A 15,379-nucleotide genomic window follows, 5' to 3' on the forward strand; every position below is an offset into this window, starting at 1 on the left:
ACAGATCAGTTTGAGGATTATTGCCATTTTAACAATGTTAAGTTTTTTGGTAATGAACACGGGTTATTTCCCAGTTGTTTAGGTCTTCTCTAATTTCTTTTAGTGATGTTTGGTGACTTTCAGTGTTTAAGTCTTGTACTTCCTTTGTTAAATTCATTACTGAGCATTTGCATTTAATTTTTTCTGGTGCGGTGTAAATGAAATTGTCTTAACTTCATTTTTAGACTATTTGTTGGTAGTGCATAAAAATGCAGTTGTCTTATGTTTTGATCACGTATCTTGAAACCTTGCTGAACTTGGTGACTAGATCTATAGTGTTTTAGGGAATTAACTAGGATTTTCTATAGAGAAGATAATGTCATCTGCAAAGAGAGATAGTTTTACTTCTTTCCAATATGGATGCTTTTATTTCTTTTTCTTGCCTACTTGCCGTGGCTAGAAGCAACAATACGATGTTGAATAGAAGTCACGAGAGCAGACATCCTGGTCTTGTTCCTATGTCAGTTCCCATTTAACAAAGTGGCCAATATTGTTTATGCTAGTTTTTTTTTAAAGATTTTATTATTTTATTTATTCATGAGAGACACACTGAGAGAGGCAGAGACAACACAGGCAGAGGGAGAAGCAGGCTTCATGCAGGGAGCCCCACGTGGGACTCGATCCCAGGACCCTGGGGACACACCCTGAGCAGAAGGCAGATGCTCAACCACTAGGCCCCCCAGGCGTCCCTGTGCTAGTTTTTGATGCCTGTTTTTATACTATAAGAATCTGAATGAAGGAGCTGGAGTTGCTGGTTGTTTTCTCCTAGGGAAGGAACAAACAAAAATTCCCTTTTTTTCTGTGCATCTGAAGGCTTGGCCTGGTAGTTAATAGGGGAAAAAAATGTATTTTAATTGAAGAATCTATTTATGTAACATCTAGGTGCCAAGGAGTTTGATTAATGCTTCCTAGGATATAAGCGATCATTACTTAAAAATAAAACTTAATTTTTCCCTGCTAGTTTTTCCATCCTACCTTTCCATATGTTTGGCTGCCCATTATGTGCTTCGGGTACCGTGCTGGGATCAGAAAGATGAGTTAAACACACACCTTATCTTCAGGGTGCTCATGGGGAAATCTTGGGGGAGACAGATAGGAAACAGGAAGTTTAATATTCCGGCAAGTGGTTCCCATCCAGGGTAATCTGTCAGAAGGAAACAGGTAAGAGGTGTGGGCTTCCCCCTGGGGGTTTCTGGGTTTCAATTTGCTGATGGAGCTTTCACTTTTTACTCCATAGAATCAAGGAATTTTAGAACTGGAGGCCTGGAAATCCTTTCATCCAACTCCATCTTTTTCACTAGGAGTCACCTCTTATCTTGTTCAACAGTTACTCTTTTCTCTTATCAGCAGCTCTTCTTTTTCTGAAATGTTCTCTCTCTCTCTCTCTCTCTCTTTCACACACACACACACACACACACACACACACCATTTTCTGGGGAGACAATCCATGTCTAGCCTGCTTCTTGGCTCCATTTGTTGCATCCGGTAATACAACGCCAGCCTCGGTGCTCATCTTCAGTAGGATTCATCTAGGATTCCTGCTTCCTCTTGACTGTGAAGACCACCCGGCATTGTCCTTTTGGCGGGCACTTCTGACGTGGAAATGATAAGGATGGGGACATTGTACAGCTCCACAGCTGGGTTACCCAGAAAGCTTGCCGGAGGCCTCCTGTGCTGTTTCATTGTAGTTTGAATTTTCTTTGTAAAGAGCGCATTCCAGTTTAATCTCGTCAATAAGGAAGATTCACTAGGATGCATATAAAGTCCCACCTGCATGCTTGCTGCAAAGTCATCTTTCCAGAAAAGAATGAAAGTGTCATTAACAAAAGCAATGAAAAACAAACAAAAAAACAAAAAAACCCCAAAAGCAATGAAATAGGCGTACACCTTAACAAAGTTTAGTTTTTATTTTATAAGTTAAGTCAGCATTGTATGGTACGTAGGCTTCCATTTTTATTTTGCTATTTAAAAAGAGACCTTTTATTCCAGTTTTATTATTTATTATTACAATTAAAATAACATCAGGTTACTTTTTATCATTCCAGTGGTAAAACGAATGCAAACCTTATGGTCTCAGGCTACAGAAGAAAATGAATTGTCCCCACAAACCTTTCAAGTTTAATTAACTTTTAAACAAATACGAAGTTCTCGTCGCCTTTTTTTCTTTTTTATTGCAATGCATTTTTTCCTTTAGATTATGTGAGGGGGTGAGATAAGGATGCAGGGCTGCTTTCTGGTTCGTACTGTTTACTGCATATGATACAGCAGCCAATTCAATCAGAAGGGAAATAGGAAAATAACTACTCTATTTGTGCCTCGTAAGCGGTTTGCACAGTCCCCTCCAGTCTCTACGATTAAATGTTGGCTTCTCTCCTCGCAGGCTTCTAAAATGAAATTAGAAAGTGGAGGAAGCAGCGTTTTAAGACCAGAGACAAATACTGTGTGGGGACAAACCGGGCAAATCGGAGAATCGCAGCACTTGATTTGGTGCTGAGAGATTGCAACGGAAAACCAAAGGAGATGGGAGCAGATCCGGAGCAGCTCGTAGGCCATGGAACAGGGGGTCAGTGGGGTGGGGAGGGGAGGGCCGGGTGGATTGGTGTTTACAGCGGCAGAGCCTTCCCTGCACAGTAAGATGCACCGTCGTGAAGTCACTCGACCTGGGTCTCAGCCCTACGGTGGCCCTGGACTTGCTGGTGGGGGGCAGGGAGGCTGGCATGTAGAGGGCCCTTTCCAGAAAGAGGGGTGGCTCTGTTGGGGGAAAGAGTGTTTGGGCTGGCAGCCAGGACCTGAGTCCTGCTCTTGGTCCTGCTGCCTTCAGACAATGTGGCCTCGGATGGGGTCCCCTCACCCCTCTGGAGCAGGCGCAGGGGGTGGCTCTGGCCTCCACCTTTGTTGTCCAACCCAAGTTCCCCAGCCTCCTCTGAGCCATCTTGGAGGCTGTGCCCATGCCAACAGTTGGGGTCCCTGGCCCCTGCCTCCCAAAGGGAGCAGCCTCAGTTTCCCCTCTCCTATTTATGCTTCTACAAGCGATCGTCTGAACCAAGTAGTCACTAGATGTCTGAAAACTCCTCGGGGGCCTGATCTCGAAGATCCTGTGGCTCTTGCGTCCCGGGCGTCTGTAACACCGACCTCCTGGGTGCTTGTGCAGGGCTCGAGGAACACCCATCACCCTGGTGTCTCCCACCTTTCTCGGGCGACACCAGGAGCAGGGACAGTGGCGCTGCGGTGGGGGACGGGGCTGGGCGTGGGGTGCCGGCCTTGGACCCCAGGGGCCGACTGCTGCCCTCCTGTCCCTGTAGCTTCCCCGAGACTCCAAGACCGGCCCGGCTGGTGCAGGTGGCCTCCGCCCGGGCCCCGCCAGCTGCCTGCGGGTGGCAGGTGCTGTTGGGCTGCGCAGCCTGGACCGGACCCGCGGCTGCGAGAGGCGGCCTGGCCTGGGCGCTGGTGGGTCTGGGTTCCGGGACCTTGGCCCCGCGCCACGTCCTCGCCTGGCCGGGCATCTGCTCCTTCCACCCGGGGACCTACCTGCGTGCCCATCGGCCTCCTCTATGACCTGAGCCCGGGCGCCCCTCGCGGCCACTGAGCATCGGGCCCGGAGGCTTGGTCACGGTTTCCAGCGGCCACGGGGGCGGGTGCCCGGGGAACCCTGCTCCTAGGGGGACGTGTGGCGGGAGCGGAGGATGCAATGGGGGTTTGTCGGGAGCCAGGGCTTGCTGTGTCGGAGGGGACTCGGCCCATGACCACACCCACGGGTGCCTCACGTCCCTGCCCCTCACGGGCTTTGTAACGGGCCCCCTGCGCTGGCCCCGCGCTTGTCACCAGGCTGCCCCGGGGAGCTGGCGGTGCTGGTGGCGGTGCTCCGGGCTTCGCGGGGGAGCTCCTGCAGGTGGGCGGGGGCCCAGGGTGAGCAGCCGGCCGGGCACCCAGGATGAGCACAGCCGGGCACCCGGGGTGAGCAGCTGGGTGCCTAGGGTGAGCAGCCGGACAGGCAGGAGGCAGGTGCTGCGGGCGAGCCCAGGACCTGCGGCCTGCAGGATGACCCCGAGGGCGCGCAAAGGAGCGCAGGCCTGTCTGGGCGGCGGGTGCAGGGGTGCTGGGGAGCTTGGGGCCGCACAGAGGCCGGTGAGGGACGGAGCAGAGCCTGGCGGGATGAGCTGGGCCCAGGCTGGGAGGGAGCCGGGCTGGTTTCCCGACTGCTCGTCAGTGTGGATTCCACCGGCATGATCAGGCAGCTCGGGGTAGGAGGGTGCGAGGCCGGTGGCCCGCGGTGAGCTAGGCCCGGGGCGGGTGGCTGGGGCCAGCCCCGCCTTTGCCACCTTCGGGCTGCAGGTAGGGGACTTCACTGTGCCTCTCTTGCCTTGTCTTTCAAACAGGGATAAAAATCCTCCCTGCCTTACAGGGTTCTTGTGAGGAATGAATAAGTGGACTCACTCAAGGGCTTGCACAATGGGTGCAGAGTAAGCACCTATTAAAATTTATTGTTTGGGGGGTGGGGGCACAGTGTGTTTCTCACGAGCGGCCTCTTTAGACTGTGTATCACTTGGCTCTGGCTGTAAAAATGCCGTGTAAAAAATACCCAGGACACAGGGGCTTAGAACAGCAGTTATTTGCTGAGGCTCCTGCAGTCGTGCGCGCCGTCCCCCGGGGCTGGGCCCAACCGGGCTCCACTGAGCAGCTGTGCTTCAGGCTCCCACCCAGCTGAGGTGGGATCCACGCTGAGGACAGCAGCTATGTGGGGCAGCTCTTCCCCGGGCGTCTGTGGAGCAGGAAGGGGTAAGAAGAAGCCTGCAGGGGCGTCCTACTGCCTGGATTCCTTCCAGCCGAAGCCATTCACAGGCCAGGCCCCAAATCAAGGGACAGGGGATTATTTTGATCCCCATCAGCGGGAGGAGCCACAGAGTCCCCTTGGTGCAGGGCGATCAACACAGAGAGGGTCGCAGCTTGGGGCCAGCGGTGTGAGGGACCATAGGCTGCTCTGGTGCCTCCTGCAGCTGCAGCTTCCAAGAGGGAGCCCCTGCGGGGCAGAGTCCGCGCCCACCGTGGGCGAACCTGAACCCCGGGGGCTGCAGTGACCCGCTGTCCCAGCGCCCTCCCCAGGCCTTGTGAATGCTTGCTCTTGCTCGAGCCTTTGGAGGAGACCACACGTTTTAGGGGAAAATGTGTTGATGTGGGTTTGACTTTAGACTCTGCGGGATGAAATGGGCTTGGACATATTCTCCCGTAATACCTCAGAAAGGGTGAAGACGGGCAGAGGAAGGCTCTGCAGCCTCTCAGCCCCCCCGGTGATTCGCTCGGACGTGTTCATAGCAGACGTCAACAGCTACCATACGACTTCGCTGTTTAAGCTCGAGAATGAACCGTGTGTTTGTTTCTATGTGTTTTTAGATCTGTCTCTCCCTGTCTCTGGATGCAGTGGAAGGAGTTCTGTTTTTTCCTGGGCTCCCTGGCATTTGCTTCCTACTCCCTGGGAGCCTCGGGTGAGGTGAGCGTGCCTCTCCAGGGGACGCCCCCAGCAAACGCTGGGCACGGGGCACGGGAGAGGCGGCCTGGTTGGTAGTTAGGAGTAAGCAACACACCTCGTTCTCCCAGACAGCTCCGGAGCAGGATGGGGACCGAGGGAGGAGTCGGATACGGTTGCTTTGCCAACATGTAAGATAATCTCTCTTGCTCTTCCTGGGCCTCCTTTTGCCGCGTGACAAACGCATCCATTCTTCTCCAACAGAAACGAGAGAAGCAGGGCAGGGAGATGTTCTTACAGGTTAGACTTCTCTGCTTTATGTATGAGAATATAGTGTACTATGACACGAAATCACGAACTTCTTAGTATGCTAGTCATTCCTTGGATTAAACAATTAAGCAAGATCTCTAAAATCACACGTAAGTATGATATCAAATCGGGCAATTTTTAAAGATACCGGTTGGAATTATGTTCTAGAATTTTCTGGTAATGAAAATAACGCTGGAAATAAACATTCAGCAGTGTGACTGACACATATAAAGTGCTCGGTAAATTGTAGCACTGATGATAACGATGATGGTGGTGGTGACGGTGTCTAGAGAACTAGTCCATTGATGGTTGGAGAGGATTAGAAAGAGATCACAAGGCTGAGAACTCTCATCAGCTGCCTCTCTCCAGGGGAACCTCTCTCAGACATTCTTTCCCTACGTGGAAAAGCAACAGGCAAACGAACCCAGGCAAGCTCAGTCTCTAAAACCAAGCCAAGTGTACACTTTAGAAGTACAATTTTTTTTTCCCCTTAAAGTGGTTGCTACTAAAAAGCACAATTCAAAATAGTCACTGCAAGAACAGACATGCTGCAATCCTAATGGTGCAATTCTATTTTGTTGAGTCAAAAAAATAGGGCTGGTAATGACGAGTCGTAGCTATGCAAATGAAAGATCATCATGTCTTACGCTTCAGGGTGTGAGTTGATGGCAAAAATCTGTCCATGTTACTTGGTAGGAGAGATGAATTCAGATGAAAACATTTATATATATATATATATATATATATATATATATATATATATATTTAATTTTTTTATTTTAAAAAGATTTTATTTATTTATTCATGAGAGACACACAGAGAGAGGCAGAGACACAGGCAGAGGGAGAAGCAGGCTCCATGCAGGGAGCCCGACGTGGAACTCAATCCCGGGTCTCCAGGATTGCACCCCGGCCAAAGGCAGGCGCGAAACCGCTGAGCCACCCAGGGATCCCCTATATATATATTTATATATATATAAATATATATATTTATATTTATATATTTGTATTTGTATTTTTATTTAATATAATTATAAAATAGTTTTATATTTATGTATTATATATGTATTATATATATATTATAATATATATATTATATATATATATTATATATATATAAATTTTTTTCCTTAAGCATCGTTTATGGATGAAACACTAAAATAATTGTTGATCTATTGGCAGGCTTTCCTGGGTGTCTGTTGTGGTCAAGGCTCAGCAAATGAGCCCGCCCTTCCTTCCTTCCTTCCTTCCTTCCTTCCTTCCTTCCTTCCTTCTTTCCTTCCTTCTCCAACAAACGCAGCCTTTACTTTCTAGCAGCTTATATCTTAAAGGGAATGGCAAGATGCAGACATTAGGGGAAAAAAACAAGTCCAAGTTTACATAGTATATATTACATATGGTAGGTTTCTAATATATTTGGAGGAAAAATCAATAGAGTGAAAATGATAGTTCTAAATCTTAACTAAATCAAGTCATGAATTCTTCAACTTTCAGTGTTTTCAGGCCAAGGGGCATAATATTCAGGTATATTAGGGTTAGAATAATATTGCCTGTCACCCAAGAAGTAGCCCCTCCACAATAATGAGCAGAGAATTCAGACAGCAGTTGGAGACTCAGCTACCGTGTGCTCATAGGCCCTACAGATGCATTCTCAGAGCCTTCCACTGAATGGGAAGAACTGATTTCAAATAGGAATTATTGCTTAGTGGATGCCTGAAATGAAGGCAAAATGCCCTGATGGTCATTTGATTTGTTTATAATCTCTTACTGAGATTTCTTATGAAACTACTGTGTATATTTGGGTTTTTACTTTGAGGTTTTTGTACTTTTCATTTAAAAAGGGGACTGGAATAGTGTGCTAAAGTTTTCAAAATAAGTAAAAAAAAAAACCAAAAAAACAAAAAAAAACAGGTCAATGAGGAAGAATTATTTAATTATTTAATAAATGCTTTGCACATAAGAAGATGTCACTTTGGACCCCACCAAGTATTACCGTATCTTATAAATAAACTACACAGAGAGTTGAATATTGCATATCAATTATAGAAAAACTGGCAGAAAATGTTTATTAGGTTTGCATAGGAACGACAGTTTTCATGGCTTGAATGCAAAAGAAAGAACCAGTGAAACAAAAAACAAGTAGACTTGAATAGATTAAAATCGAACACTTCGGGGTAGCCCTGGGTGGCTCAGCGGTTTAGCGCCACCTTCGGCCCAGGGTGTGACCCTGGAGACCAGGGATCGAGTCCCACGTCGGGCTCCCTGCATGGAGCCTGCTTTTCCCTCTGCCTCTACCTGTGTCTGTGCCTCTCTCTGTGTCTCTCATGAATAAATAAATAAAATCTTTAAAAAAAAAAAATAGAGCTCTGGCCTTTAAAAAAATAAATAAATAAATAAAATTGAAAACTTCTATATAAATGAAGAGACAACAGACTGGGAAAATTCGCATTAAATTTGTGACACATAAATGATCGATATGTGTTATAACTTGAATATATAGCTTACTCCAACATGTAAGAAAAGGGCTGGAGCCTTAATAGATGTAAAATATAATAGCTACCATTTATTGAGTATTTTTTATGCCCACATAGATTTGCAAAATCAGATTATACTGTTTTACCTACAGAATGTTCTGCAACCAGCTTTCCTCACATGCCCAGACTATGTTACTAATTAACCTTCTAAAACATGGTTTTCAGCGGCAGCAAACTACCTCATTGGTAAGGCCGTTCAGCCCGATTTTATTTCCCCGAGCTTTCAGTGCTGGATGCTGAGGTTATGGAAATACAGCGAGGGGCGGTTTCCTGGTATCTCTTCTCCTTGTGAAGCCACCGTCTGTCGTTGGGGCTGTGGTTGTGCAAAAAAACATCTCAGTGAGTGAAACAGTGACTCACAAAGGAGCGCGTTCGATACTGGTTTATCAATGACTTTATGGGTAGCATCTGCCACCGAACCCGGGTTCAGCGGAAGACGAGCTATCGCTAGAGATCCCGGGCTTTGCACAGCTTCGCCGGGCGCGTCACCCTGTCTGCTGAGGCCTTAGTAAGAGGCCCGTTGACCACCGTCCCCCTGAGCATCTCCAGGGCGGCCGCGACTACGGGGCTGCCAGGAGGGCGCTTGTCAAGCGCGTCGTCCCCTCATCTTGTTCCATGGCAGAGGCAGAGGCAGAGCTTGGAGGCCACACAGCAGTGAACAGCAGGGAAGGCCTGGAGCCGGCCCTGGGGACAGTGGCAAGCTGTGTTTGGCGGCGGTGAGTCCTCCGTGGCTTCTCTAGAGCTCCCGAGGCTGCTTTCCTGCCGAGGTTCTGATCCACCACGCAGAACTCGGAGGTCTCGGCCACGTACCCTCCTCCTTGCTTTGGGTGGCAGGAGTCCCCGCGGCCATCCTCTGCTGCCGGATGGAGGGACGCCGGGTGTGGGCCCGAGTCATTCCTTAGGGCTTTCAGGCTCCTGCTGTGGCTTGTGCCGGTAGCTCCCGAGGGACCCCCGGGGAGGCCGCCCGTATGAGGCTGAGCATCCACGGGCAGGCACCGTCCTGATTCCTTCCCCATCCACCCCTTGCCCGGGGCTCCGGCGTCTCAGAGGCACCTGTCAGCACCAGGTGAGCTCATGGAGGGCACGTTCGCCTTGTTTTGTGTCCTTTCGAGTGATGGATTCTGAATCCGTGGACGGCCTCCTATTCCTAGGCGGCTAACAGAATCACCGAAGGACATGCTGTCGTTGAAAACCACCACCAAGGGGTTTGGCGCGCTTGTGAGTTCTAGGGTGTTCGCAGGCTGTCGGCAACAAACCCGTTAGCTCCTGCAATCATGATGATCTTAATTTCATTGACACCCCCCCCCCACTTTTATAGGACGTAACTAAGGATTTAATCTCCAAGGGTTGACTAGAGAGAGGACTCTGTGCCCTTGTTTTCGAACTTTGAAAGAAGGGCACCTGGGTGGCTCAGCGGGTGAGCGTCCGCCTTCGGCTCAGGGCGTGAGCCCCTTCGGGCTCCCCCGCATGGGGCCTGCTTCTCCCTCTGCCTGCATCTCTGCCTCTCTCTCTCTGGGTCTCTCATGGATAAATAAATAAAATATTTAAAATATATTAATAGAACTTTGAAAGAAGGTGGAATTCTGAGTTCATTTGCTCTTTTGCTCAGTCTAGAATGAGCTGGGCATGCTTCCGGGGAGAACACTCACTTCCCGTTGCTTCAAACCTGGGCTGCAGATTGGCAGCATCAGGATCGCCCAAGAGCTTGTCCGAAGTGCACCTTCTCGGGCTGCATCCCTGTGTTTTCAACACCCCCTCAAGGTGGTGTAAGAACCTGAACAGAAGACATGCTCAAGGATGAGACGTGCCGGTATAGACCATGTAGATTGTTCAACTGTGAAAGGTACCTACTCGATGGTTCATGCTCTTTCCGGATCATATTAGCTATTTGTATATTTTGGCCCTTAATAAACATTTTAGTCCTTTGACATTTTAATAATTTGTCTTTTTAAAATTTCCTTTTCATTATAAATCACTACACTCTCATTCTAGAAGCTTCAGAAAATACAGAAAAATGACATGTGAAGAGCAATTTATCCCTCAGGCACACTCATTGATAACATTCTAAAGGTACATTTTGTCTTTTCTGTGCATTTTTTAAAACCTTGTTGTTTTTTTTTCCTTCTTGATTGTGGACATTATATGTTACCCTTTTGTAAAAATCAAGAAAGTAGGAAAAAAACACAAGACAGAGAACAGAAACCATTCTACATAAGCAGATGTCTGGATATGACATAGTATTATAAAGCAGCATTTCAGAGTCTTTGCTTCTTTCCTTTGGTTTTAGAGGATCTTCTCAGATCATCTCAGTCTTTAGTTCTTATGCTACTTATAGGTCAGTTTCTCCACTTAATTTTTAAAATTTTATATAACTTAAATAGAATTCTGGTATAATCATTAATAGAGTCTCAAATAGTTATTTTATGGTTAGAATGGGGAATTTATTCGCTTCCTTGTGCAACCAAATCTTTTAGTTGACTAACTCACCAGTGGGGCATATTTTATATTATTTAGGAATCCTCTTTGATCAGAAACTTCTTGGTGAGTAGAAAAGCTTTTGCTTTTGAAGGATGTCTGACTACCCTCCTCTGAACCTGCCTGATAGGTTGTCTTTTGGAGGGGAGAAGGAGGGACTGGTTAGATTCATGATCCTTGAGAGAAAATCCTTTTTTATCCTTAGGTCAACTGAGTAGAAACTTCTGGATCACTGGGGAATACCATGGCAGGGGAGCAAGTTTTTGTTACTTGGGCTCTTTGGTGAGACTGGAAAAATGCAGGACAGAATGAATCTTTGCCCATGTTTCTGCTTTTTTAGGTAGCGTGGGAGCAAATTTGGCATGTGATTATTAACATCTGCTGAATAACCGGCGTCAGTGTTTGAGGCAGGGCAGGGGACGCTGGTCGGGATTTGCCCTGTACCATCTTCGCTGTGCTTTGTTTTGGAATACATCGCGGCCCTTGATAACGCAGAATGTATCATGTCAAGTGAAGAATTCACTGCATTTTTTTTCTGTCCATAGACTAAGCTCTTTCCCCGAGTCTAGTTGTTCTAAGAGTACTTGATGCCATTTACTATTCAGAGGAACACAATTCAGAAGCTAACGTAAGAAGTATTTCCAAATTTCAACCTGTATTTGCCCTTTTTAAATTAATTAATTAATTTATTTAATTTTTATTTTTTTGTATTTGCCCTTTTTAAAGAACATTAATAGGGATTTTTTTTAATCTTTTTTTTTAATTTTTATTTATTTATGATAGTCACAGAGAGAGAGGTTTTTTTTTTTTAATTTTTATTTATTTATGATAGTCACAGAGAGAGAGGCGCAGAGACACAGGCAGAGGGAGAAGCAGGCTCCATGCACCGGGAGCCCGATGTGGGATTCGATCCCGGGTCTCCAGGATCACGCCCTGGGCCAAAGGCAGGCGCCAAACCGCTGCGCCACCCAGGGATCCCCATTAATAGGGATTTAATGTATATTTCTAGAAATGCTAAGTAATGTCTCTAAAAGTTCTCTTGCTTCTCTCCTAACTCATACAGTTCCGGATCACCTCTCCTCAAAAATCCTTTTGGCTCCTCTGGTTCCTTCCCTTTCTGAAGTTCAGGTCACTTCTTTCCTTGCTGTTCTTTATCAGGTCGATCACTTTAGCCCCACTGACTTCTTATAGTTTTCCTCCTGGTAATTCCCAACCAGGGGTAGTCTCGGAATGACCCATCAACAGGAATTTGTCCATTTTGTTGGTGGGAGGGTGGGTGTGGCCTCGCGGGACCTGCGGGGGAAGGACTGTGGCCTGGCATTGATGACAGCTGTGCCCCCTAGCCCGTGCCAAACTGCCCGGGTGACACAGACTGTGTGTGTCCCTAAGCGCGCCGAGTCCCTGCACTGAACTGCTTAGAATTTATGGGTTTTTGTCCATTGGAAAACTGTTGTCATGATGCACGAAACTGGCTGATTAGGACTGAATGCAACTGGAAGACAGCAGAGCCCCAGGTACCACCCCCAAACCCTGCTGTGTCACACATCTTGGTTGATAGCGTCTTATTCATGTTGAGAAGCTGGTTGGGCGGGAAGGACGTGTGGTCTGGATGGTGCATTAGCCAACTTGGCATTTAAATTTGCCAAAGACCTTTGGGGCATTGCAACATTTAAAGAAATGTCCCTGCGGTAAATCCCGATGCTCTTGTCTCCTGTAATCCTGCGTGTTATTCTTTTACGCCAGCGTGACGTCCTTTTATAGCATTGTTGCACATCCAGTTGCCTGCGGTGCTAAGCTGTGTTCTTTATTGTGATGCTTGGTCCCAGTTCAAAAAAAACTTACACTCAAAGCCACAAACAGTTTTCATTTTTATTAATGGAACCTTAGGATTTTTTCCCCAGGCAAATACGTCGGCTTTTTTTTTTCCTTTTCTTTTGCATGTTAGCTTTTTGTCCTTTTTGTTGTTCTCTTGAAATATAGAGACATGCATTTTTTTGAAATATTGAAAATTTGAATATTTTCAATAGTTTGAAAAATACTGCAGAGTTTTGAGTGAATGAAAATTTGGTGGATGGGGTACTTTTCTCTGTGATTGATCAAGAGGTGTGCGTGTCGGAAGCATACATCTCGCTCCCTGCTCCTCTTGGGTTTTGTTTCTTGCATCTATCCTCGTGAATGTTAGGCTTCCTTGATGTTTCCCAACATGCCAGCCCTGATCTGCCACAGGACCTTTGCATTTAATGCTGCCTTGAGTGCCCTTCCCCATGCATCTGCAAGGCTGGCTCCCTGACACCCTTCAGACTCAAACAGGAGCTTCTCCCTGAGGGAGTTCTTAGCTACCCGTCTATAATCCCACCCTTCCTTTTGGCCCCATAACATGTTATATCCTGCTCTTCCCTATTGTTTTGTTCTCTTCTCCTCGGCACACGTCGGTATCTGTTTAGCACAGTGCAGCTGACTCTGTGAACAACGTGGGGGTCAGGAGCACCCAGCCCTGTGCTGAAAACCCTCGTGGAACTTCCGACTCCCCCAGAACTTAACTACCTCAGGCTACTGCTGATCAGAAGCTTGAGCGACCGCACGGGCAGTCGACGCACACAGGTTTCGTATGCTCTGTGCATCGTACGCTGTATTCTTACAAGGCCCTAAGCTAGAGAAAGGTCCAGAAAGTCCCAAGGAGGAGAAGAGACATTTAGGCTGTTGCACTGAAGAAAATCCACACGCAAGTGGACCTAGAAGGTCAAACCAGTTGCAGCTCAAGGGCCAACTGTATACGTCGGGCCATGGTTGCTCTCTCCCTGGAAGGCACCGTCCCGAGGGCGGGCCAGGGCTCATTTCCTCTGTGTTCGCGGCGCCCAGGATGTGCCCAGCCCTCGGAGTAACTATGACGTCGGCACAGAGAGCACTGGATGAGGAGGAGGGCTGGAGGGAAGGAAGGGGGGCAGTGAACGCCTTGCTGGCCTGTGCCCCTCAGAGCTGTCCTCCTTCAGGGCTGCCCCCCGGGCACGGAGCAGTCCGATTTGGGGGAGTTTGAGGCCCCAGGTGCCTCAGGAGGCCTCGGCGGTGCGGCCTGAGGGCTTCCTGGAGGCAGCCGTGGCAGTGGCCGAGGGGCCGGTGAGCGGGGCCACCCCCCCCCCCCCACCGAGGCTCCACCACCTTTGTCCCTGGGGCCAGGGGTCTGGGCGACTGCAGGGCGCTACTGGGGGGGGGGTGGGCCTGCGGGGCTGAGGCCTGCGGGGTCCTGCTGAGACCAGAGCAACACTTCATTAGCTGCAAACATTCTAGTCAAGATCAGACGGAACAGCTGCCTTGGGGAAAATTCTCTGGAGTCCGTATGTTTGCTGCTTCACAGAGGCCCGGCCCGCCATCCCGCGCTAGCGAGCTTCCCACGCTCGGGCCGATTTCCTAGGTTTGCGGAGTTTACACAGCAGGTCAGTCCTGGAGGAGGAGGATTAGGATCGCTGTTTAAATAGAGGTTCTGAGGGGTTTCTAACCAATCTTTCAGGGTGGAAGTCCTTCGTTTCAACCAGTGGACAAATAGTTTTTAAAAACCGGGTTAAGGACCCTGGGGGATTTCAAAATGCAGAGTAAGATCTTCGACCTCGGTTTGCTTATCGTCTCGCCGTGGACACGAGGCTTTATCGGCATGTGCGACACGACGCCCGGCGGGTGGTAACGACGGGCACGACTTGCTGGATAGTGAGCAGCACTGAGCACCATCCTAGAGCCTTTTTTTTTTTTAATTTTATTTATGAGACCCAGAGAGAGAGGCAGAGACACAGGAGAGGGAGAAGCAGGCCCATGCAAGGAGCCCGATTCAGGACTTGAACCCGGGACCCCGGGGTCACGCCTTGGGCTGAAGGCAGGCGCTAAACCCCTGAGCCACCCGGGCTGCCCCGTCCTAGAGCTTTTCTACCCACGAACGGGCCCATCTCGTCCTCCCAGCCGCCCACCGAGGCAGGTGCTGGTGGTTTAGACTGAAGCTTCGCATAAACAGACAGCGCTGTGGGAGTTTGGGAATGGGGGAGACCAGGGAAGCAGAAACAGGTGAAGGGAAACTTGAAGGAGGAGGGCTCTCAGTCTGCATCCTACCATCGGGAATGGCCGCGTAATGAGGAGGAGGAGGGGGAGGAGGAGGAGGAGGAGGGGGAGGAGGAGGAGGAGGGCGGCCTAATGGGCCTAATGGGCCTTCGTGGGTCTTGTTTCTAATCTTTTTCCCTCTCGGAAGCTCTTTTACTCCCACCTGGACTCTCAGCACATGTGCTTCTGGTGGAGGAGACAATATGTAGGGAAAACATACAGGACGTCAGTGCTTTAGGTGCTTTGGAGAAAAATAAAGGGGGGCTCCTGGGTGACTTCTTGGTTGGGCGGCTGACTCGATTTCGGCTCAGGTCAGGCTCTCAGGGTTGTGGGATGCAGGCCGGCGTCGGGCTCCGTGCTGGGCGTGGGGCCTGCTCAACGTTCTTTCTCGCCGTCTCTGTGCCCGCCACCCCCACCCCTGAAAAAATTAAAGAGAAAAAGCAAGAGTGCTGAGGTGCTGGAGGAAGGGGTTTGTAATTTTA

General features: G+C 48.7%; 1 protein-coding gene across 11 annotated transcripts in view; it reads left to right on the forward strand.

The window, feature by feature from the left end:
- The window catches only part of LYPD6B (LY6/PLAUR domain containing 6B), a 165,710-nt gene that overhangs the window by 11,496 nt on the left and 138,835 nt on the right, over nt 1-15,379 (forward strand). Inside the window, exon 1 of one of the 11 annotated variants that reach the window (XM_072789147.1) lies at nt 2,459-2,602. The exons of the other annotated variants lie outside the window; for them this stretch is intronic. The gene's annotated coding sequence lies outside the window, so the exon portion shown is untranslated. Of the gene's footprint in view, nt 1-2,458; nt 2,603-15,379 lie in introns of those variants that run through there. 11 annotated transcript variants of the gene reach the window in all.

The sequence above is a fragment of the Canis lupus genome, chromosome 20, assembly GCF_048164855.1.
Source record: "Canis lupus baileyi chromosome 20, mCanLup2.hap1, whole genome shotgun sequence".
Lineage (NCBI taxonomy): Eukaryota > Metazoa > Chordata > Mammalia > Carnivora > Canidae > Canis > Canis lupus.